The sequence below is a fragment of the Macrobrachium rosenbergii genome, chromosome 44 (genome assembly GCF_040412425.1).
Source record: "Macrobrachium rosenbergii isolate ZJJX-2024 chromosome 44, ASM4041242v1, whole genome shotgun sequence".
Taxonomy (NCBI): domain Eukaryota; kingdom Metazoa; phylum Arthropoda; class Malacostraca; order Decapoda; family Palaemonidae; genus Macrobrachium; species Macrobrachium rosenbergii.
Genome location: NC_089784.1, coordinates 8,575,983 through 8,603,003, shown reverse-complemented (window position 1 = coordinate 8,603,003; position 27,021 = coordinate 8,575,983). Strand labels below are relative to the sequence as shown.

Below are 27,021 nucleotides of genomic sequence, written 5' to 3'. Positions count from 1 at the left end.
ATTCATGTATGTATGTATGTATATACACACATACATATATATACTCATATATATATATATGTATGTGTGTGTGTGTGTTTATGTATAGTGTCACGTGCCTTTTCTTGTTTATAAAACATTCATGAGCAAAGAGTTATACTTTTGTAAATTGCCTTAACTCTTCATGTAAAAATTGTGACCATTACTCCTTGACCTGAGACTTAAGTGGCTTTTGAACTAATTGTTTCTACGGAAAAAGTCCACTGATCCCAGCTAAACGAAGTTGTAACTTTCCAAAAGTTAACTCCTCCATTAAACCTTTCAACTTTCAAGGAAGAACGAGAGAGAGAGAGAGAGAGAGAGAGAGAGAGAGAGAGAGAGAGAGAGAGAGAGAGAGAGGTGGGCGCGGAGGAGGGACACTGAACCGTTACGTGTATGAAGTCGTGCTCCTCCAGTGTATAACATCAGAAATATTTCGTTCTCTTCAGTAATCGTAGCTTCATGTTCTATTATCAAATGAAATGGCTCTCTCTCTCTCTCTCTCTCTCTCTCTCTCTCTCTCTCTCTCTCTCTTCTTCTTCTTCTTCAATTATCGATTTCACCCCGCGGTACTCTGAGGACATTTATAGTTTTCCTTCTGTCGAATATTCTATCTTTTTTTATCCTGCTTTTGTTTTTGCTTCTTGACATTGTTATATCTTCCGAGCGTGTGAGCCTTTTGTTTAGAATATCTGCATTTCCTCTGGGTACAAAAGCCAGCAGACATAGAGAAAGGAGACCATGTAAGCATCAGCGTTACAGATAAAACTTTAGCCAGTTAAAGAACTTTCAACACACACTCACACACATATAGGCTATATATAATGAGTTGTTGGCAGTTTGGCAGTTCATGATTTAATTTGTAGTTCCCTGAGGCTGTACGAATGTCTTTTATCACCAGTATGCTGTTGGAAGATTAAGGTGCAATTCTTTAGAATAATAAATTGTATTTCAAAGTAGTTTTTTAGGTCGGTCGTCCATTAAGTTACAATAGCGACGTTGAAACGCCTCTGTGACCTCCAGACAATCTCCGATGATCACCAGCCCACCTGCCGACTGAACGAGAGAGAGAGAGAGAGAGAGAGAGAGAGAGAGAGAGAGAGAGAGAGAGAGAGAGAGAGAGAGAGTTTACCTTTTATCCAGACCAGCAACATCTATTACCTGGCATGTCATTTCCACTGATTCTTATTCCTGTACTCCTATTTGCTAACGACCGAATATCTGCTCAAAGAATTCTGCTAAATACCCATGTTCTGTGATTTTTGCATACATTCTCCTTTGCAAATAAAACTGTGTCTATTCTGAAACCCCCTGCTTAACAGACTACTTTCAAATAAAATTGTACTCTTTGAAGTAATTAGAACTCTATTCTTCCATCTGCATGCTGAAGATAAACAGACATTCTTGAAAGAAAGCTTGAAAGCTTGAAAGAATATATATATATATATAATATATATTTATATCTATATATATATCTATCTATCTATCTATCTATCTATATATATATATATATATATATATATATATATATATATATATATATATATATATATACACTTACACATACACATTATATATTCACAAATATTTGGCTACGAATATCGTTTAATATCGGATTCACTTTATCATAAGTGCCTCTGCTCCGTCCAGGATACGAACTGTATTCTGTAGCCACTCTGCGGGATTTAGTTCATTTGCTTAACTTTGTCGTCGTAATCACCTTTTCATCTCCTGTAATCAGCACAAGTTCAGAGCTTTGCTGTAGTAACGACGAATGTAAACAATTACAAGAAAAGTCATACCTCTTATAAAAAAAAAAAACGAGTGATTCTGTGGGAAAGCTGCAATCCTGAAACAATAACTAAAAGATGAGGAGAAAAAAGTCTAGCTTGTATAATATTAATTGGAACAACTTCGCTGAGATTGAAGGAATGGTTTTTACCACGGACCTACTTCTAAATACGGTGTGATCCACGCTGCTGACAATGATAAACGAGAACTGGAAACGCCGCTCTGAAATCGTCCCCACAGAAATTTAAATGTAAATTAGGGGAGTTGTGCAAACAAGGCTTAAATCAGAAACTCGGAAACGGGATAAAACTAACTCTCTCTCTCTCTCTCTCTCTCTCTCTCTCTCTCTCTCTCTCTCTCTCTCTCTCTCTCTCTCTCTCTCCCCAATGACTTATGCTTTGTTAATGATATCAGAAGTTCAGGTTTATACATTTTTTAACCTTTGCATATACACAATTGTAAATTAATATTTTTTCTTGGGTATTTAATTACGTTATTATGCCGGTTCAACATCCTATATGCGAATACGGTTATACGGGGTATTTTCATGTGGCACAGGATCAAGGACATCATTTCAGCAAAAGATAGAGAGCAACCAAAGGCTGAGATTTTCAAAGCATATGGTAAAAAGGAGGCATGATTTTCGACTTCCCGACCGACAGAAAAATTATTATAACCAGAAATTTATTATAATTCTTTGACAACACATTTAAAACATTGGATTTTAACTGAAATATATCAAGGTAAACCTTCATTTAATAAAACTGTGAATAACTGAGTCATGGCTTTTGTAAGGTTAAAGAGAGGTGTCAATATACATCCTTTGTTTGAAGTAGGGAAGAAATTGTGTTGAAAGAATATAAACTTTCCTCAGTAAATAAGATGCTTTGCGACGATGAAAAGGACAAGTCCGTTTTCAAAATGACAAAGAAAGAAGGCAGGGGTTCTCTCTTCAAGACTCGCCTCTTAATTAAAAGAAATGTTTCACTGTTTTTTAGAGGGGGCGGGCGGGAAGAACCCCAAACTAGGGCGGGAAGAGCTCTGGGAATATTTTCATCTGGAGGCCGCGTCTTTCTCTGGGGATGTTCACTTCATGTATATTCACTGAAATCTTCTTCCTTAGCCTCCTGTTCCTCCTGCTCCTCCTTCTTTTTCTGAAATTCCAAAACAGCTTATGTAGGTGAACGATTAATTTTTTCGTTAGTAAAATTAATTCGACGATAGCTTTGATTTTCTAGTCAAAAAGTACATAACTATGCCCATCCTTTTACACATGGCCCGACTTTCAGTTCAAGTAAAAAATCACTTTCAATTTAAGAGTGTAAGAGTAAGAATAATTCATTAATGTTAATTTGCTTCTGAGTCTACACAGTGCTTTTTTGTTTTGTAAACGTGTCTGTTAGTCGAGTAACCTAAAATGTAACGAATTTAATTATGTTCTAGATTAACGCCCCTCCTCTAAAGAAGTTAATTCCGTTAATAAGAGACTTCAGGGTAAAAATGGTGAAAAATAAATGAATGAGATTACAGTTCTTACAAAATACAGAAATGTGTCACACGATCTGGAAAGTCTTGTATGTGCTCAAGGATGGGAAGCAAAGACAACAACAGAACCGACAACAACAACAACAACAACAACTTGCTAGGAGTTTTATCTTGGCTGCGAATAAAATGTGGAATAGTTTGCCAAGCGCAGTTGCGGAATCCTCCGATCTCCAAATGTTTAAGCGAGGAGCAAATTCATTCCTGCTCTCTGCTGACGTCTGCGGAATTTCAGGTGCATCCGTTTTATTTTCTATTCCCTCATATCTATTTATTCATCACCTTTTCCTGTAACTTTGTCTCTCTCTCTCTGCAGGCCAATTTCTCTTTGGAACCCTCTTGGGTGTGTAGTCTGTTGACCCTGTCCAGAAGGGTTTTCAGCTGAAGATTTCGAGAGAGAAAGAAAGAAATTGGTCCGGTGGCTCATGGATCGTGAAGGGTTTTCAGCTGAAGATTTCGAGAGAGAAAGAAAGAAATTGGTCCGGTGGCTCATGGATCGTGAATGATTATTGACTTCTCTTTTCACGTCTGTAGGAATTTACCCGTCTACGGTACTGGCACGTTTTCACGTCTATAGGAATTTACCCGTCTACGGTACTGGCACGTTTATTCAAATCACTTGCGAAATTATACATCCACCTATAATTTTGGTTATCTGTCGTACAGTTACAAATTCTAGTGCGAATGTATTCCTTGCACTTGGACTGCTACTGTATGTTTCATTCAGGCTTCGACAGGGAAGGATAATACGTCCTCGGGTTGCCTTTGCTGCTATGAATTGTGTATAACTTGAACTGGCGCAATAAAGTGAGATCTGCATAGCTAATCAACTTCGGGTGTAGTGGATTAAACTCTGTTGCTGACAGAATTTCTCATATATATGTATACATATATATATATATATATATATATATATATATATATATATATATATATATATATATATATATATATATATGTATATATATATATATATATAATTTTCGTATTCTAAAATAATATTCTAGATATCCAAACAAAAACTTCTTTCAGTTTTCTTCTGAAGATGGAAAAGAAGCCCACAAGATTCTTGTGTATAACTTGTAATATGTAAACATTTACCAGTAAACAAGTTATACACAAGAATCTTGTGGGTTTCTCTTTCCATTCTAGATATCAATACTACTAATTTTTCTGTTTATATCACCGAGAGGATATTATTATCAGTGGTTTGATACCATGACCATTGACTCTATTAGCTATAACTGGCTATAGTTACTTATACATTTTTGTATTCGAGTTTTTACTTTAAAAAGTCTGAACTTTTTTATTGCTGGTTTTCTGTGGGAGGAAGAGGAGCGTTGCCGATAGGTATCGTGGTCGATAGGGTAAGAAAAGACTTAGAATACATGGACACTGATCCTACGATAACAAAGAACCGAAGGGTTTCACAAAGAAGCCAGGGCCACGGTCGGATGAAGAATTGAGTGCACTGGATTGAGGAACGAAGAATTTTTATTTGCTCCACAAAAAAATTATTCTATATTTGTTTAGTCGCGTAATCACCAATATCATTCCGCTGATCCCGTCTGTAAATCGGACCCTTATGTGAGACATTTTATTTATAAGTTGCTTTCTAAGTCTGTTTGTGAAATTAAACTGTTTTCCACACAATGAATTGTTGTGATCATTTGTAGGTTTTTCGGCATCTGAAAGAATTTCATTGTTACCCCAAAATGGAATCGCTTGTCATGAGATTTCATTAGTCATAATATCAAAACACATTTCCAACCATTTTTTATAAATTCAGATCGTTTGCTTTACATTCGGGCTGCAACTTCATGATGAATATTTCTGCTTAGGCTAGCATGTTTCATGAATTCATAAATTATATCAAAGTTATATATCAGCATTATGTGTATGCATATATAAACCATTGAACGGCAGGGATATTAAAATAGAGTTTTGCTCACATATGCATAAATGACAGCCTCTTCATTCCTCTAACATTAATCACGATTTCGCTTTAACCCCCTCTTTCAGTTTTCATGCCTCGAACATGTTCCCTGTCTCTTATCATCAAAGGGAGATATCACCATGCGCCCTTTTCATCTTTGACTTCTTTTCATGTTTATGACCTTTATCCTGGAACGTTCCTGGTTCGGATTTTATCTCCCAGATAATAGATGGATTTATTGCAATCGATGTCTCTTCGAAAGAGTTAATGGTTCCGAAGAGAAAATTGATTATTTAAATTTTTTAACTTTTTTTGGAAAGAGGTCCCACTGGAGGCTGAGGATGACTAACTCTCGTGTGTCTGTTAATTTCTACATTTCTGTCTCTAAGTCTTAAGTGTATTTGTGTTTGTGTGTTTGTTCGTGAAGAAATCGGTGATGTCGGTTGATTCTTTTGTATATGAATTCTGATTTTTCTTACCCTTTTATAGGTTTAGAAAGTATTTTTCGCAGATATCATGTGTTCAGTGGAATACACATGCACAGAGTATGTTAAGGAATATGGAAAGAAATATAACGGGTCTCATTGGCTTTAGGAGTTTAGCCTGTATGAGTATATTATAGAAGTATAATCTTATTTCAACAACGAATAGATAGCAGTGCGCAAAACATCTCAGTAGCTTTTGAAAATGCTTGATGGGACGTCATGTGTCCTCATGGTTGAGGACTCTCATCGTCTAGACCACTTTCAGGCAGGTCAAACACCTCGACGCATCAGACCTCTTTAATGACCCCATATCCTAGTTCGTTTAAAGTTTGGAAGGCGGCGAGTCTCTTTTGCATACGAACTACGAGGTTATTTCTGTCTACGTCAAACTTTCAAGAAATGCCAGATTTCAAAACTTACCCTTTTGAATATGTTTGGCAAGATTTGAATAACTGATTGATCGATGTCTGTAAAATTGCAGCACTGATTGTAAGGTAGACGAGCTAATGTTGGGTATTCGTTGTTTAAGCCAATTATACCGATTAACCAGATAATGAATTAGAGTAAATAATATTAAAAGCGTCAGCCTCCGTGCGTCCTGAGACATTGGTACCGTGATTTCTTTATATTTTCAGTAAATTTCTGAAGTAGGCCTTGACTGGTTACCAAGCTTCAGAAATTCTTTTCCTCTTTTGTCGCATTTGTCATTGTCCCTTTAGTCGTTGCAATTACCCTTCCAGACCAGTGGTAATATAAGCCCCTTCATATGCACTATCAACGTCATCGTTATAATTCCCATCACTGTTGTCATCATCATCACCATCGCCATCATCATCAGTCAGTGTTACGAAGGTGGATGTCTACGGTGTTTACAGGGGTCAGGCGTTCCCTGCGGAACAGTGGAATCAGAACAGTGATCGGAGTACTTATCATTTAGTGTCCTGTTCAGTTTCAGAAGTAATTTGTGTTACGTCTATTTTTCTGCGGTCTGTGGGCTGTGTATTTGTTCGCAATGATTACTTTGTGATTGTACGAATCTTGAAAACTTCTATACTCCCGTGTTTAGTGAAGGAAAGCAAAAAAGGAGTTGAACTACTGGAGAATTGAAGGAAAGCCGAAAAGGAGTTGAACTACTGGAGAATTAAAGCTCGATGGTTTGGAAACTGTCAGCTCAATAACTACCCCGAAAATACATTGCTTGGTTCTAATGGAATCAGCCTTGATTAAACAAAGATATACAATGAATCTTTCAAGAGGCGCCTGGGATTCAGATATTATAGATAAAATCTTCCTCCAACCAGCGATTAAGAAGATTAAAGAGAGACTGTCAACTAGAGTGAGGTAATGACTGACCTATGGGCCTTTAGGTATAAAATACAGCTTTTCTGTAACTTTTTCCCATTCACTATTTGCCTGAGGAGAGAGACAGTTTGGTCTCGAAATATAGCCTTTACTTTCCACATGTTGGCGTTTTTATGGGCTCCTTATATTTGATATATATATATATATATATATATATATATATATATATATATATATATATATATATATATATATATATATATATATATATATATGCAATGCACCGTAATCTCACCTCTTCTTTTAAAACGATTGTTACAAGATCTTGGTGTTGGTGGACTTATCTTCATTAGCGACTGACTGCGCCCGCTTCGTGTTTCATCACCTCTGACTTCATATAAATTCTGTTCCCTTTGGGACAGTCTGAAATTTAAAGAGTCGTTTTAGTTTAATAGACGCGTCCTTGTCCATTTCATGGTCGCTGGTTGCATTTCTGCCGCACTGAATAGATATTGCGCCCGTTTTCTATGATAAAACTTTATTACAAACGTACCCAGGATTCCCTTTGGTGCTTTACGGGACTCTTTTGAAACAAGAGGCTTTCCATTTCTCTGAGTGTCAGATCTTTTCACCCTCTGTGTTCATGTCGGCTGAACTCTTCGACAAAAATCCAGGTCAACCAAATGGCAGGGAGATTTGATTCACCAACTGTGCGGCGTCACTTCTGCATTGTCTAGATGTTTCATGGCAGTGATGGAGATGAAAACAGTCTCTGACCGGATCTACGTACCAAAAATTTGATCAAAACTAAGATAACAGAATGCGATGAAATAAAACAACGAAAGTGTTCTGTTTTGTTTAAGCACGACGTGTTTATTGTCAGCCAAAGCAGATAACTTTTACTTTAGGTCTTACATACCCTGAAATAATTTGGTTATTTATGACGTGATTGATTTCATAGACAAGTCAAACATTTTTATTTAAGATTTTAAGATGTTTAACGAAGTGTAATTAGAAGTCCAAGGAATTTCCAGAAACTCTTAGTAGGCATCATTAGTCTTTTTAACGGATTACTATGTGAGGTGTCATTAATGTGATACCTGGTATAGCTCTGTTAGAAAATAAATTTTATTTAAACATTTTTTTATCATTAATGGATGCAATCCAAAGTAACTTTTCCCGATGAAGCTATGGTAAAGTATATTTTACTATTATTGAATGAACTAAAAGGAAAAACCAGGCATTTGAAACAGAAAGTATGAATGAATAAACAAATTATAAAAGGAAGGTTAATTCAGTTAGCACCCTTTTCATCATTTCAAAATAATTATTACTATAATAAGATGCTGGGACCAGTGAACTATATAAAACAAAATTGTAGACTTTGTGAGCATTCCATTCATTTCTCACGTGAGAAAGAGAGAAAATTTTTACGTGTGAGAAAAATCCATGAATGGTAGTGGTATTAATAGTGTACGGCAAGGAAGCAGTTTAATCTGCTCTCTTTTTGATTAGTTCTTTATGGACATTGTGACGAAGCAGAACCGTAAAAGTAAACTGGAACTTCAGAGACGCAACGATCAGATTTCCAATGATTGAGTAACAGTTCAATATCTTGATTTTGAAGCAAATGGTACACTAGCCACAGGTTTAAAAAAAAATGCCAGCCATATAATCATAAACGCCCTGAGTTGAATCATATTTGAGTTGTAATTTAAGCTCGGCTATGGTTACACAAAGGAAATAATGAGGAAGCGTTTCAGTATATAATACTAATTGTTCCAAAGGAGATTACTTAAGCCACTCGGTAAATCATGGGAGGTTTTTCTTGTAGATTAGTCCCGGGAAATAGTATATCCAACAAAAAGAAATAGTAATTCTGTTATTTAAAAAGAACTGTGTGGAATCTAGTTCACATAAGTAGAACTGTTGTCAGTAGGTAAAGTGCATGTTATTAGGGAAGTCCAATTTTTAAAACATGGTCTTCAGGGTTAACAAATGGTATTCAGGGTTAACAAAGTAATAATCAAAATAAACTATAATTAATGGTTGAAAGTGGCTCACATGAAACTAAAAAAGATTATCCCTGAATTGAAGAAGGAAACGACACATTTGACTAACAAGAATAGGTGAGAGATTGTGAAAGTCCTTCGTGGGATTAACGTACTAATTTCCAAGTGAAAAATATTAAACCCACGTGTTGGAGTCAAGACTATTTTAATCCTGTTTCAGAGTTTTACAGTCTCACGTCTCCCTCGTCTCCATATCCGCAGAATTTACCTGGCTTTCAGTATTTAACGTTTTCCCACATATTTTCGCCTTCGAACGCTGCAAAGATATGTAAAATTATTGAATACCAAATAACATTTTACAGCATTTTCCTCTCTCTCTCTCTCTCTCTCTCTCTCTGTCTCTGTCTCTGTCTTTAGTAGATACTCTTACATACACATCTCTTGGGAAGTTCCTCTTTAGTCTGACCTAAAAAAAAACATACACTTTATGAAATTATATATATATATATATTTATATATATATATAATATATATATATATATATATATATATATATATATATATATATATATATATATATATATATATATATATATATATATATATATATATATATATATATATATATATATATATATATATATATATATATGAGAAGGAGATTTTATAAATGGCTCCAAGGCAGTCTTAAAATTTCATACCCAAGAAATAAAGTAATGGCTAACTCGTAAATCAAAAGGCGTAAAAGTACTTCATTATAATTAGCGTCCTTGTATGTAACAAGATAATTACATTCACGAAATTAGGAAATGTGGTAATTATAATGGCGTAGACTAATTTATTTTTGTTTTTTCCAGTATGCGAAAATTGGGAGTATTTTATTTTCCTACTGGTGGTTAATTACTCCCGAATGAAGTAGTAAAATCTCGGCTATTGAATCAACATAATATTCTGAGTATTGTTTTCATAAAATTTATGCATTGATTAAATTCTTTCATCGGCATGAGGATTGTGTTTTAAATTAATATTGCAACCAAGAGCTTAGAATTCCGCTTAGGATAAAAGAAATGGATGGAAGTATATTGAAGTAAAATGCAGAGCTTTCAGAGCACTATTGAGTTGTCCGTGGAGAGGCTGAGCTAAACTCATTATCTTGAGCTAATTCTTAGAACATTAAAAAACAGCTTGAACGAAGTTTGTGTTTTACAGGAATCGAGAATTAAGCTGCAGCGGTCGGAATTTTTAGTTTTCATATGTTGAATTACATGGACGTACTGACACCGGATAGCATGTTAGATCATTAAGAGGGACACATTATTATGCGCATGTAATTAGTGACATGTATATACTTCCTTTTTTTATTTTAACTGTTTATTCGAATCTAACCCTTTTGGGATTACCATACACAGAAGGGGAATGATAGGTTTGAAATTCAGTGTATATAGAAAACATACTGGTATATCAGCATAAGTGCTGTTTTATTTCTGTCGCAGCAGTTGAGTGTAGAAATTAGTATCCACATGAGATATCCTGATAGTGTATTGGGCGACGCAATGAGAGCGACAAGAAATAGACTTTATTACAGTAATAACAAAACTTTTTATCATAATAACGGCAAAAACTCACATAACACAACAACATAATTATACCACCATGTAGTAATAATTCTGAAGATATTCCCAATTTGCTAAAATACCTCAGTGTCAACATGCCATTTAAGAACAACATAATTAGGCGAATTATTAAGAACTCTAACAATACCAAATGATGTATTTAAACCCGTGTGTGATTTTAATTCATCGTATAAAAAATTGCACCGGAGTTCAACGTTGTATATTCAAATGTGTTAGAACGTAATACTGATGATTAAAGTTTCATAAAATACAGCTTCAAGGTAATATGAATGTTACACTAGGAACGGATAAACTGGTTTCACTAACATTAAAAGAGAATTTTAAAACGTGCAGAACTTTAGCATCGAAGATTTTCTATTTATGAAGGTCTAAATAACGGCAAAATATGCCTGTAAATTTTTAATTTAGAAATGGCCAGTAAATATCCTCCAGGTTGAATAATTTTTAAATGTTTTGAGGAAGGATTACTCCTCATCGTCCCTCTTTCGGCATGTGTAACTGTTTGTTGTATTTTTCTTACAACTCTCAAAAGCATTTATTTTGTAAGTTCCTTTGAAGACGTCTGAGTAGACGAAATAGTTTTGGATTATATGTCGAGATTCAATTTTTTTTATGGTGTTTTGTACACTAAATTGGATGTTACACCTCAACACAGGGGGGAGGGGGGATTCAGGGATGTGAATCCGACCACATCCCACCTTCTCTGGGCCCTTGACCTATTCCGCACGGTGTTGCGTGTTGCTTACCATCAACTCTATAGTCTCCTCTTCGTTGAATGTTGCATATACCAAGAACAGTTATCCGCTGGGGCAACTTCTCTTGTGTGAGAGAATAGATACCAAACAAGAGAACATAGCACCAGTGTATATTTCATAGAATAATTTAAAAGGACCATATCTAGTGATGATCCATTTGCTCAGATACGTTTGATTTAGTTCTTCGATCGATTAATAGAAATATGCCTATTATTTTCAAATCGATAAGCATCCCATTCTGGAGTTTTTTTTTTATTTAAATATATATCACTTCTTGAATTCGTCTTTCCCCACTGAAGCTTACGAATCCACATCACTCCGATTTTAGGAGAAAACCATAACTAGCACTCTGCAAATCCTCTTAAGCTAAAAGTTGAACGGAGGCAAAGGAAATACCTTCAGCCTCTCACCTCCACGAAGCATAAACATTTACAAAGATGTAAGGTGAGAAAGCTGAAAGGCGTACCATCACCTCGGGTCTGTACTTTCGAAACTAATGCTGACGATCGGGTTGGCAGTCAGAGTATATTGCACTCATCGACTGATAATATTGCAAAGATAATATGAGTAAGCACGCTATATATTTGCTGTTTTATTCAACGTGAAAGTTGTAGCAGAGGCTTGACTTCATTTGTTAGCAGAAAAAAAGATCCTCCCTTTGCCTTCGAGTAAAGGGCAAATGCGAGACGACTTGCTTATTTGAACAACTGATATATAACATCGAGCTTCTCAAGCGAGAAAGCTTTTAGGGAAAAGCTTTTTATCAGAGTGCTTGGATGCGGCCCCGCTTTTGACAAGGAAATACTTTTAGATATATCTGGCAAAAGGATGCACTTTCATCTGAAGTATGATGTTATAATCATTAGGGCCGTATGCGCCGTGACATGTAATTTATTTGGTGGTCAATTTCCAAAGAGCTACCGCTTCATTGCGAATGGAGACATGTAATTCTCTCTCTCTCTCTCTCTCTCTCTCTCTCTCTCTCTCTCTCTCTCTCTCTCTCTCTCTCTGAGAAAAATGTAGGGTGTTATTTACACATATTTGTTAGTTTGATGTTTTCTATCATTGAAACTTATTAACGGGGTATATTTATGTAACAGAATTCCATGAACATTTTTTTTAATTTGGCTGCTGCCATCAAAACCATATTTAACTTGTTCCAACGAGATAACTCTAGAGCCCATGTATCAAGATCTTCCGGTTTGTCGACAATGTATTTCACTTCAGTAAAGACATTTCAAGATTTTTTTAGGATAGTTGCTAATTGCAAAGCCTGAATTCCTTATAACGTGAAAGTATCACCTCCAGTTATACTGTAGACTAGATTATTAATGTTATTAATAGCATGGTAATTGACATCGATTCTTTAGTCGTTTGTCCTCAGCTTCTCTTGCCACACTACCTAGAACTTTCATAACCTCGAATCATAATCCGCATTGCCTCCAGCACCTCATAATGGAGAGGGCCTTTGTGAAATTCCACCACTCCGCTCATCTCCAGCTCTCCTTCTCTTAATTTTCATTCCATTAGGTCTGGACCTTCCAACTCTTCTGGTGCCTTTAGGAGCCCAGCTGACCCTATTACGTGCTCTACCATCTTTTCCATTGGGTGCTTTTCATTCCGGCTTTAGTATGGCAATGACAAGTTGGTAATCACCACTGTTATCTGTTCAGCTGTAGCTTCTAACGTGCAGTTAATAGCTTTGTGGCCTATTTAGTTTAAATTACTACCATCTGGTGATGTCCAAGCGCATTTATGGTGATCCCTTTGATAAAAAGCATGCCTGCATGCTTTTTAAAATTATAAACGCAAATTATTTGCAGCAAAAAACTATTATATTGTGCCACATTTTCAGTTTCAGACTTCTCTCAGCCCATTATGCCCATCATGCCCTCATTTTTCCCGCCAACTTTTGCATTCGTATTGCCAACAACAATTCTCATATCTCTTTCTCTGGTATATCAGCTGTAACAGTCTGTAGTTGTATTTAAAACTCATCTTTTATTTCATTAAAGAGTTCATTCATTGGTGCATAGCATACTGCAATACTCATATTACACTGTCGTGATTCAATTCTTGTCATCAGTAATTTTAGTGATCACTGCTCTCCAGTCAGTCCATGAGCTGTCTGCATTTGGCATCAAGCCCATGCTTACTCCTTTTATACCAATTCCAGCTAGTCATCTTGATAAATATAATTATTAACCATTCTAGTACCTCTTTTCCCATTCTTTTGCGCTATGAATCTCAGACAGCTCAGATGTCCACCCCATATCTTTTGAATTAATTCTCTACCTGTTCCATCTTGCCAGTTTGATTCAGGGTTCTTATATTCCAATTCTGTATTTTCATTTCATCCTTAGCATATATTAACTGGAAGATTTCTTATCAACCCCATTTCCCTGGAAATAGAGTCCATTTCTAAACTGAGCCTCCTTGTAGAGTGCAGTTCGTAGTTACCAAGGTGTTCAGAGTTAAAGCCAAGGAGACAAAGCACCAAATTCCTTAACCCTATCCTTCATCCCAATGTCAATGATTTCCAGTACTTGTTCTGAACATTGTCACAATCCCCGAGTTACAGTTTGGTCACTTATACGTATACACCACTCTGGAGGGAGGATATCGTAGCACAAAGCTGATAATTAAATTTTAGAATAGAGCCAATCGATAGGGGGTTGACAGGAACAACTTTAACATTCAAGTCACCAAAATGTTCTTTAATTATGCTCGTAAATTTTGCTCTAAAATGGTCATCATGACAGTATGGAAACTTGGCGTAAAATGTAGTCTGGGTACCGTAAGAGTATAACGTTCAGTGAAAAACCTCTTGTTTAGTATTTTATTGAGGCCATTAAAAACTATCTTTGAAGGAAAACAAGTGTGTTTAAAATATTCTAAAAGAAAGGTAACTTCTTCGTGAAAAACTTTAATGAAAAACTTCCAATTAGAGGTGATGGAAAGGGCCCTGTGAAATAGAGCCACAGTAGAATTGATCTTAGAATAATAAAAGCAATAGCTGTAAAAATTGGCACCTAATCATGCAAAAAAAATTTTTTTCTAAAATCGTGATAGTAAAATTACTGTAATGTTTGGTGGCCAGAACGGCAAGAAACCGCAGTAGATTGTCCTCTTCTTTTTCAAGAGTAAACTTGAGATTGAGGTTACAGGAGCTACCAAATTCCAAAAAGGAATCAGAGTCTTACTCTCTTCTGAAGGGATGATGTAATCATGGATTAAAACGTTGGGAATAAACATGTAATCAAATGACCAATCAAAAGTTCTCCTGTCCGCCTTCCTGTTTAATGTCTTTATTCGAGCATTCCTGTACCTTGCTCATTGGTGTGTCTGTGTGTACACACACACACACACACACACACACACACACACACACACACACACACACATATATATATATATATATATATATATATATATATATATATATATATATATATATGTGTGTGTGTGTGTGTGTGTGTGTGTGTGTGTGTGTGTGTGTTGTGTGTGTAATATATATAAATGTATATATATATATATATATATATATATATATATATAATATATATATATATATATATATATATATATATATATATATATATATATATATATATATATATATATATATATGCAGACGTATCCCAGGGAAAATGAATCACTGGGTATACTCTGTAGATGCCCCGTTTCACCTTGAGCTTCAAAGAAATACTGAAGAGGACTGAGACATAGTTGTATAAAATTAAAATATTTATGACAGAGTAACAATTTAAACGAGCGTTGGAGAACGAACATTCACACTTGTTAAGTCGAAAAAAAAAAAAATAGGGAAGAGCAGTGAACTCGTTAGCGTCTGAGGTCAATGCTTCTTTTACAAATCTTGTTTATTTATGTCACACTTGTTAAGTCGAAAAAATTAGGGAAGAGCAGTGACCTCGTTAGCGTCTGAGGTCAATGCTTCTTTCATAAATCTTGTTTATTTATGCAGGTGGTTTCACGCCTTTTCTGCGGGCCCAGGTAATCTCTCGTTCATAAAATCTATATATTTTATATATTTTTTTGAAATTAATGGATTGAGTTTATACACCCTTCACTGATAGTCATATTCTCACAAAATTTGTTTTTTGTAACTAGATTCTATAATATCTCTCTCCAGTTTATTATTTAATAAACTTTCTTTTTAGCCCTGTCTAGTTGATGGCATTATTTTTTTTAACTAACATAAACAAAAACTGCCCTGTTTTCCTGGTCATATCTTATATATTTTTTATGTTGTTCCTTACTCTTTTCCGATGATTCTCCAGTTTGACTATTATAAAAATATATGGCCCCACGACTTACACAGGATTTGATGTGTACATAATTTATGCTGTCGGGAGAGTTTTTCATGAGCCATTTTCATTGTATTATTGCCGTAAATTAACTCCAGGGTTCTTAAGGAGAGGAGAATATCTTTGCAATGATTACTAAATGGTAGGTCAAGCAATTTTTTGATGTCGTAAGTTTATTGTAGAAATTTCTCTTTGTTGTTCTTAATGCCAGTTAAGATGTGAATATATCAATATCAAAGGAATTGCTTACGCATATTATATATATATATATATATATATATATATATATATATATATATATATATATATATATATATATATATATATATACACACAGTATATATACAGGTGGCATAAGTAACACACTTTGTTTAAGTGGAACAAAATTAAAGCCTTTTTGATTATCCTTTATTTTTCGAACATGAATGTATTGCCACAGGTTAATGGATTAATATAATATATTAACAAAATTAATATAATGCTTATTCGGCTTAATAATGTTCAACACAAATGATAATTTGCACCCTTGGGATGTTAAATTCAGCTGATAACAATCTTGCGGTTTCAGCACCATTTTTATTGTTTTGATAGTACAATTGAATTGCTTTTACTCTCTGTTCCTTTGTTAATCTCATGGTTGTATAAAATATCTGAAAAAATGAAGATTTAGCAAATTAATTAAAGAAAATATACATCATAAGATATAAAATTAAAAAGGGCGTTACTTATGCCGCATTATTAAACCGAATAAGCAGTATATTAATTTTGTTAATATATTATATTAATCTATTAATCTTTGGCAATACATTCGTGTTCGAAAAAATAAAGGATAATCAAAAAAGGCTTTAATTTTGTTCCACTTAAACAAAGGGCGTTACTTATGCCGCACCTTATATAAACATACCATCCCAAATTTCCCAAAACGATTCACGGTAACCATCAGTGAACTGAAACCTGATAATGTACACATGACGAAAACTGACAAATTCGGTGCACCAGTAATTTAAGAAAACAAGCAGGTTATTATACAGAAAAAATGAACAATCCTGTAAGTGATGAGAATCCATACGGCGAGCTGAATAAAGTTTGAATAGTAATTCCAATAAAAAAGATAAAAAAACTATTAAAGTGAAATAAAGGCTGATAAAAACCTACAAAGCAAATTTACCGCGAGGTCAATTATTACCTCCGTTGTTTCCGCTCCATACAGTGTAGCAAAATACCCTGTTGATATTCTTAACCCACTGGATTGTTTGGTATCATTGATAAATGAATGTAATAATGTATTAATTAATAGTGAACCCCAGGCTTGTGAGTTTTGATGTGATATCGTTATTCACAAAGGTACTTATTGATGATCTGTTGGAAATTTGGTGTGATACCTTAAGAGCGGAGAGCTGGAAATACAATTTTCCAAAAACACTCCTTATAGAATTGATTAAAATGGGTGTGAAGGAATTTAAATTTGAATTCAACTGAAATTTTAATTTTGGTATGGTTATGGGTAACCCTTATCTCCAGTTTTAAGCAATATGCATGTGGATTTTCTGAAAGTGAAATTGTAAGCAAAATAATTCCGCCCAACAAGATACCGTTTAGGTATTTGAACGAAAATGGAAATGCTGCCTTTGGTTAATTAAATGAATTTTCCCGTCAGTGAAATTCATTATGGAAATGGAAAATGTCGGTAGCCTACCCTTTTGATTGCTTAATACACAGAAGCAATAATGGGTTTAAATATAGTGTACAGAAAACCCAACCAATAATTCTGTCTATGTGCATTTTTATTCCACCCAAAGCAATAGAGTAAAGAAACCTGTTTTCGTATCCACTTTTCAAGAGCATTACGTATATGTAGCCCTGAATATATTGATGATGAAGTAGATATAATTACGAATTCAGGCAAGAAATTATAATTAAAAATCTGCATTAGACGGTGGATTGAGAGCGGCAAAGAGGACTCTTTATGGTAGCATCCGAGAAACTCGAGACAAAAAACCTGCTTGTGTTGCGATGTAGTAATAATTTCAAAGATATTCTCCATCTCCCTTTGAACTTTAGAATGAAAGAATTCCAAGTCATAAACATAGTTGAAAAATCACTTACAGTGGATTCTTCTGTCATTACTAAAGGACGCGTAAATCAGATCCCATGCAAGTCATGTGACGATTTTTATACCAGTAAAACTGTAAAATCACTGAAAAAGATTATATAACAATGTAGTAAATGTATAAGTTATGCGCGGACGAACGCTGGAACTTTCGTTCAAGCTAGTGAAAACGATCCCGCTATCAGATGGACAGGGACTAAAATATTAGTTTATTCCAACAATACAGTGGAAGAAATATTATAAAAAATATCATATGAATATGAGCCCAGGAGTGTATAAACTCGATCCACTTATTTAAAAATGAATGTGTAAAATGTAGATGTTAAGGAAAGCAGTTTATCTAGCGTGAGACCACAAGCGTAAACAAGATTTTGTAAACAGAGCACTGACCTCACGGCAGGAAGTAAATTTACTGCTACTGCCCCTGATTATCGACTTACCACATGTGAATATTTTTGACAGCCATCTTCCATGTTCGTTTGTGTTGCCACTGGAGTATATACTGTAAATCTCTACTCACTCTGAATCAAACCTGCTCAATATTTCTTAGAGAACTAAACGCGAGACCAGTCAGGATTTCTCACCAGTGTTCAATTTTTCACTGTGGTACATCTGCAATAAACAAAAACTTATATATTTAAATGTGTATATACTCGTATATGTAATATATATATATATTATATTATATATACATATATATTACATACATTATATATATATATGTGTGTATGTATGTATATGTATGCATAACTGGATCACGAAGATATGGAACGTGATGAATGTATAAATAAAGGCAAATGCCGCGAAGGAAAAGTAAAAAAAAACGGAGTGGTTGCTAGGCCTTTCGACGCACGGTCCTTTACTAGCAGACTAATGAGAAATATGAAAATAAGGTTACAAGAAAGCTCATATGATTGACAGATGACATGCAGATATCTTTGAGGATGGGGATTATAAAGGAACATATGCACCTGGAATCCAACACAGTTGAAGAATTAGTGGAATGTTAATATAAAATAGCCCTAAGGAAAGCAACAACATAATGTATAAAATTCCATGCTTGGACTGCTCTTCTTTTTATATAGGTCAATCTAGTAAAGATTTAGAAGTGAGAATTAAACAGCGTAAGTATTCTGTCAAAACCGGGCAAACATCCAAAGTAATATTCATTCATTTAAGTGAAAAGTCTCACAGGATAAATTGGACTAACAGTTCAGTGATTGCCAGATCGAAAGATTTCTTTTCACAAAACAGTTTAGAATCTGCTGTTATACAGCATACTTCCAGCTGTAATTTTAGCCTTAGCCCTGACATGTATTATTTGGACCCTTGTATTAGTAAAAATTTCAAGAGTGACCTTAAAGATAAAATCACTGACTTAATTACTAATTAGTTACTTTATATATATTTTGTATGTACTCATATGTTTAATAGTTTTTTGAAAATGTTCATTTTGCTAAAATTTTATTGTTTACCAAAATAGAATATATTAAGTGTTGTACTTTTGTAAACATATGTAATCAGCTTATTCAAGGTCATTTTTGGTGGTCAGTCTCTTCCCCTGCATAATCTTTATAAACTCCCTGCTTCCGAGCCAGTTGGGCCCACTCTTTTGTAAAACCTCTCAAGGATTTACCTTTGTTTTGGCATGTCCACTAATTCTTCAACAGTGTTGGATTCCAGGTGCATCTGTTCCTTATAATCCCCATCCTCAGGGATGTTGGTGTGTCATCTGTCAATTATACGAGCTTCTTGTAACCAAATTTTTATATTTCTCATCAGTCTGCTAGTAAAGGACCGTGTGTCGAAAGGCCTAGCAACCACTCCGTTGTTTCACTTTTCCTTCGTGGCATTTGCGTTTATATATATATATATATATATATATATATATATATATATATATATATATATATATATATATATATATGTGTGTGTGTGTGTGTGTGTGTGTGTGTGTGTGTGTGTGTGTGTATTTGTGTGTGTGTGTGTTTGTTTGTGTGTGTTTGCTTCCTTTGTGAGTAATAGACATAGAATTTGGCTCCCCGACACCAAAATTATGGCTAGCGTTTTGGGGTTCATCTGTTAAGGAATAATTGTTCATTTAAGGGAGGTAACATGAAAATGTGTTTGCCTTTTAACGCCCTTGCCTGTAACGAAGGAAGCATCGATTGAAAGAGCAATTAGAAACTGATGAAATAAAACCTCTTGTGATTATGAAATAATCGAAGAATAACAAACGAAAGAGCTGTTGTTGGAAACCATCAGGAAATTCAGAATTATGTTGCTTCGTAGGAAAAAAATGATCAAACAGTGATTGATTTATGGCTACTAAAACTGGCGTGACAACACCTAGGTTATTGACGCCGAATATCAAATAAAGGATTAAATAAGTAATATTTGTATAAAACAAAAAGTAACACCAAAAAGTGCTATAGAAGGAATACATAAACAACTTAGTAATCTAATTATGTCATGATTCATAACGTATGAACGTTTCATAAATGTTATGGTTTTAGTAAGAAAACGTTTTTACTTAAGCATGGCTGACATACCATCCAGTAATCAAAGTATCACAGGTCTTTTAATAATTTTTTTTTTTTTTTTTTTTTGCTGTTTTCCCTTCAGAAGATTTTACCCTAACGTATAGTATCGCTTAACTCTCCGTACCGAAAATTAAGGCTTATTTAGATTAAAACTTGATTATTATGATGAGTAAAGATAAATCCTGAAATTACTTTTCAAATTAGATTTATAATTCCTCCACAATTTCGTTTTAGACGATGGTTCAGCTATTATCAGGGAGAACATTATAGAACCTGCGAGAGTTCCTAGTTCCATCCTCCACTCTGCCTAAATTGACCAAGCATTAATTTAAGTCTTTCGCAGTTAGATAGCTGTAAGGGGTCGCAGCCAGGGGCAAAAGTTAATGGGCTGGCAGCTTCATCCCCAAAGACTTGTTTATTACCTAGAGTAACTCTTTTCAAGACTCACACTGTGTAAGGGAAAGGGTGTATACGTGGATACACACACATATATACATGTGTGTATATATATATGTGTGTGTATATACCCCCATAATAACTCATTTCATCACCCTCGGATCTAACCGGAATTGGGATCGATGATACCCATGGAACATGAGTTCCTGGTAGGTCCCTGAGGAAGGGACATGGAGTTATTGACCTCACCCAGAATCTATGTACAAAACAGTAATATAAAGAGAGAGAGAGAGAGAGAGAGAGAGAGAGAGAGAGAGAGAGAGAGAGAGAGAGAGAGCAATAAAAGGACTATTTTTTATGTGACCTTGATTAAACTATCCGGAAATCGAAATTGGTTGCTAAAGCGAGGTAAACTGCGTGGTTATCCATATTTGCTTTGTTCATTTGATTAACAGTACAGTATAACAAATTAGGTGCCGGCTCAGTTTGATCTTTTAAATTAACTCGGTGACTTGATTAAGAATAATCTATTATAACGGATTTCAGGCTTTAACGATTTAATTAGTGGTGTACCATGATATTTACTTCATCACAAAAGGTGCTCTATTATGTCAACTAATTACTGAATGAATTGGCTTGCAGAATAATGCGTGTTACTTGCCAGGCTGTTTCAAATGCTTCTGTGAACTGTACCTCAACCAGCTGGTTTTGAAATCTCTGAACTTTATCTCAAATTCAGTTAATTGTGGATTTGCCTCGTTGTATCGGCTCAACACTCTTTTTAACTTCGGTTGCTAGCTTAAATATACAGTAAACTACAAATAAGATATTACTCAGAGATATTAATCCAAAATTTCCTCATTTTAGGGGTAAGAAATGGTCGTATTTCAAAAATAACGTAACGTATAGTAATTGTAATTTTATTTTTACTTCTCGTGAAAATGTCACAGGTAGTGTAATTGGTGAGCGTGCAGAGAAAACCCTGGTTTATTATTAATACAGTATACGTTGGGCCAGAGAACGTGCAAATGAAATCATTTTCCACTCTCGCGTAACTGACGTGCCATTAAGTTATGTCTAGTCCTTACAATAAAATTGACAGTCTCTCTCCCTCTCTGTCTCTCTCTCTCTCTCCCTCAGCATTGTCCTAGATCGCCGCTTTATTTTGCCCCTCATCAAAGGTATTAACTTCACTCCAACTCAGACACACTGACAGTACCCTCCATTCTTTTCTCACGTTCCTTATTTTCATCATTGCTCTGTCTCCCTTACAAACACACACACACACACACACACACACACACACACACACAAATACTTTGTTACAGGTGAGAAATGTACCGTATTAGCACAATGTCATTCGTATTTTGCCGTACTTTTTAAAGCATTACATAAAATAACACGTTTGTGTGCGTTGTTGGTTACGCAGTTAATATAAAGGTCTAGATTATTTTTTTGGAAAAATAAGCCCAGGCGCAGAAAGTTCTGCTATGAAAACACCGCATTGTCTGTGTCCCAGAGTTCCTTATATCTCTTCTATGGTTACTTTAGGTTAATTCTCTTATACTGGAGTTCCTGTCAGATCTCCTACCTTGCTCTTCAGTGCCTCGTCTGATATCTTTTAAAGTTAACGTTAAGCTTCACTTCAGTGACTATGCCCAACTATTTATTAGAATCTGAAGGCCTTTTATTTTAAATTACTTTAGAGAATGGGAAATCTTTCCCGCTTTGTTTACGAATAGTCGTCAAGATTTCACCGAGGCCAGGGAAGTTACGGAACATAGCATGACCACTGTTACGCTGCTTTTATGATGGTCATACCATGTTAGCTCTCTGAAAGTAACTCGTTTTTTTTTGTGTGCCCGCTGTGGAAGGTTACATGAGGATAGCGCCGTCATACCTCTGAGGACATGGAATGTTTGTGTCGACATGAAATTTCGACGGTATTACCAGTTCGCAATGAAAACAAAAGGTGGGAACATTGTGTTGGTTTTGGACAGGTTACACACTCTAGCAGTTAACTGGATGTATTTGAAAATTGTGACATATCGCGGGAAAGTATGGGATGTAAGGAGCTTGAGTGCTGTTGTATTTTTAGTGCAACCTTTATTCAGGAAAAAATGAGGTATTGGTTGTCATTAACTCGTGGCGTTTTAGACGACTTGAACGGCATTCACACGTCAAGTCTCCCATAGCCTATGCAAAATTCTTGACGGCATTCATACTTAAAGTCTTCCATAGCCTGTGCAAAATTCCTTCCTCGTCTCTTATTTTAGTTGGTGGTCGGAGAGAAGCTGCAGTTTACCAGAAAAAAAAAATCCTATCTAGCTTTATCCCGTTCAGTAAGCTTTTCGGCAACTGTGTGGAATTTTTTTTGTACAGAAAATCTGTATTTCTACTTTACCATGTTAAACAATGCCCTTTTGAATATTTCCACGAGTTTGCACATCATAAATATACATATGACAGGTGATAGAGTGAACATTACGGGCGAATGCAGGCATGACAACCCAAATTTCATTCACCCAGGTTTTTACCTTGCCAAAGGGACTTCACCCTTATCAGCCTCCACCACCTAATCTAACCTTTGCACTTGAAGTAAATCATAGGGTTGTGACCTAACCCAACTTCACCTAACCTAATCAAGGACAGCAGTTCCTTACATACTTAGAGTGTGTAGTAACACTTTCAAAACATCCCATAGACCTTACCTTCATCAGAATCAGACCTTGTAGAAGTATCACGGGGATGTTAGAATACATCCATGTACATCACTCATTTTGTATTTTCCCCCAAAAAATCTGGTATCAGAGTAGTCCCAGAAATTGTAGGATATAGGGGGTTCAGGTATCTTAAAAACTAATTTTCTTCTGAAATGGACATCAGGCACTTAAAACACACCATGAGAAAAATATTGCATGAACTTTTGCAGTGCAGCTAAAGTAATCCAAGTAACAAGAATCGCACATCTTTACCAAACAGAGGCATGAATAAGAAGTAAAGCAGATTTTTTTCAGCCAGTGCCTGAATTCCAAAATTCTACTTAACTGGTGAAACTTAAAATGTTTCAGCATCATTGACATACAGTTCCAGATGGAAATATATGAGCCCCAGTTGCATGTATGTAGAGTCATAAGCAAGATAACTTATAAGAGTGTGTGGGTAATGATATTCATTGGTAAATATATTGGGAACAGTAAATTTGCTATAGATTTTGGCATGCTTTGTATTAAGTATCTGAAGGAAAGTTAAGAACAAAGGAAAAGAACTCCAGTACAGTATTGAGACTTGGTATTTAATTAAGAAAAATACCAAGGTGGTTATCACATAGGCACAATCTAACCACCATGAACCTAACATAAGCAAGAATTCCTGCATGAATGGTTACTGGAACCTAACCAAATTAACCTAAATTACAGAGTGACATACAAAGCTGCATTTTAACCTAACCTAGTTTCACCTTACGTAAGGCAGAACACAGGTTAGGGCATTTACCTCATGGACCTCCAACCTAACCTAACCTAACATAACACTGATTGATATATAGCAGTGCTTCTAACATAGCCTAACCTAGGAGGTTTGAGTCATTCTTGATTAGAGGGCTTTGCCCTTTAGAACCCTTAGTTTAACCTGGCTAAAGCACAGTAATATTTGGCAGTGTTGTATACAAGGGTACATTCCCCTTTCAACCTAGTGCAGCATTTTTTTCTCCAAAGTTTTCGTAGGAGGAGTTCGGGCACATCTCATTCTTGACAAGGCCCTATCAGTCTTGTGTCCCAATACCAGATTATGTAGGAGGTTACAGGCATCATTCCTCCCTGCTAGTGATTAACCAGGAACTTGGCATTTCCAGGTCAAGATTCAGCTTGCCAGTCACTTAAGAGACTGTCCTTCCACCTAAAGAGTGAGGCTTCTAAATAAAAGGTGATGGTTTTTATTTCTTACTAATAAATGAAATTTTTAAAGTTGTTTTATACATGAGCCCAGTATTTCATCATTGATTTTTAAGGTGATTTATTTCCTAACATCTAAGAAATTATATCTGTTCTGTCACATTATGGATGTCCATTCCATTACTGTCAGACGGAAGTATATTCTTCAACCTTGATATCGTTATACAGAGCTGTTGTGTATAGCTATCTCAGTATTTGTCATAAAATAACAGTAACCCATAAATCATTCTTGCTTCCCTTACCCACACTACACTGCTTAAGGTGCCTTAGTGCAACTGTGCATACAGTATTTACTAAATTGCAGTAAATATCAAAAATACAAATAAAAGTGCATGGGTGTAAATGGATGTGCAGGGCTTACAACAAGTAAGTATACTGATATGTCCAGTTGCTGTGTTGAAACAACAGTACTTTTCTAGGGTACTATGCTGAAACATAAAATATGTAAATAATGAGAGTCTAGTGAGAGTTGAGTGTCCAAGCATCATCCCTCATTATGCACTACTTTCAACATTACTGGTAATCTGGTCATTGTGGTTTAATTTTCCTTTTACTCTACAGTTATACAGTACAGTACAGTTACATACAACACAATGCTTTTGCATGTCTTGTGTTTAATGATAGTATTTACTTGATCATGAATGCATACTTTCAGTAAGCTGTGGGACTTTGGCCTCCTGCGTTCCCCCATCCAAACTTGATCTAGAGCACCACAAATCATAGTAAATGAAATACAGCCTTCCCAACCTAACCTACAGTACTAGGCTCTAAGTGGCAAGGATGGCATACCTCCTGTCTCCTGCTTAGCACTGCAGCAGTAATTAGCAGATTCCTTATATTATAATTGGGAAGCACAGGCAGAGGGCTTACATTTGTTACTCTTGTTCCAATCCCAGTAACTGACTAGTTATTCAAACTATTTATTGAGGAGGAGAGGCATTGATTAGTGGACAGGATTATTTCCAGATGGATAGAGAGTCATTTGCATCTTGATTTCTCTTACAGAAGCTATTAAGTTCTGATGATCACCAGCACAGCTTCTCAGGGTGCATCCACAGTAAAATATGTCGACTACACACATCAGCAACTTATTGCACAATTACAAACAATATTCATGCTACTATTCAGCATTGGACAGGTTCGCTCTCCACTTACAGTTGTTGGATTCTTTTCAATCTGTTTGTGATATATGTCTGATAAGTTACATGTTTGTATGATTGAGTTCAGTTTTGGTCAATCATACTGATATCTATGAAATATTAACCACAATTTCAAGAGGATACAAGTTACCTGTAAAGGTCCACAGGTTGGTGGACTTCGATTTTGAGCTGTCATGACTAACGCAAACAATTGTTTTTCTGCGGTTAACAACATTAGGACAGATTATTCATGTCCACAATTTAAGAGTTCATTCGGGTAGTTGGTTTGTTATCTTCTCTTTAGAGAAAGAAACCTATTATTGCTTTAGGGAATCTTTAATTCTAGGGGTTGTTCGTTTATTTTTGAGTTTATGGCAGAAACTCAAGAATTGTCAATTTGACAAAAGATACAAAAGTTTTGTTTCCTCTCTCCAGGACTATCAAGTGGTCCAGATGAGAGGTTTCTATACCCGATGTGAGTCGTGTATGCTACTACAGTACTATCAGACCTATTACAGTACTGTGTTAGAGCCTCTTGCTTGCTAATACTGGCAAACACAAGATGCAAGTGCTTAAGGTCACCTCCTTTTTGATGTATCAAATGAGCTTCGACAATTTAGACAAGTAGCCAGCCTTACAGATTAGGAGAAAACTCATGATGTCAGGAGCATGCAACTATTCCTGGAATTTCAGAATAACTTTTCAGTAACAAGGGTGATGAGGGCTGATGTCAGAGATATTCGACCACCTGCTTCATGCTACTTAAAGAGCTATATTCAGTGCTGTTGAACTATATTCTGAACCCATCAGTCATTTTAGCCAAGTATAGCTGCCTTTGAGCTTGTGCAATCCTTACAGGGATAGCAAATGGCTCTCTGGCCATTTCCTTGAGCAAGGCTCTAGACACCCTTGCTCAGGCCTGGGTTTCTCCTGTCCTGTCATCCAGACCGCAGAGAAGGTTGCAGGAGTCAACCTCCCCTTTGCTCCCTTTTGTGACTGTGTAATAATATTGGGTAGGTTTTCAGCTGTGCCATTTGACAGAGACACCCTCCCACTTAAGGAGTGAGGTGGTGGTTT

At 35.6% G+C, this 27,021-nt stretch overlaps 1 protein-coding gene across 9 annotated transcripts in view; it reads left to right on the top strand.

Moving 5' to 3' along the window:
• LOC136829305 (guanylate cyclase 32E-like) overlaps positions 1-27,021 on the top strand; it is a 475,168-nt gene that overhangs the window by 362,124 nt on the left and 86,023 nt on the right. Inside the window, exon 1 of one of the 9 annotated variants that reach the window (XM_067087669.1) lies at positions 22,371-22,824. The exons of the other annotated variants lie outside the window; for them this stretch is intronic. The gene's annotated coding sequence lies outside the window, so the exon portion shown is untranslated. Of the gene's footprint in view, positions 1-22,370; positions 22,825-27,021 lie in introns of those variants that run through there. 9 annotated transcript variants of the gene reach the window in all.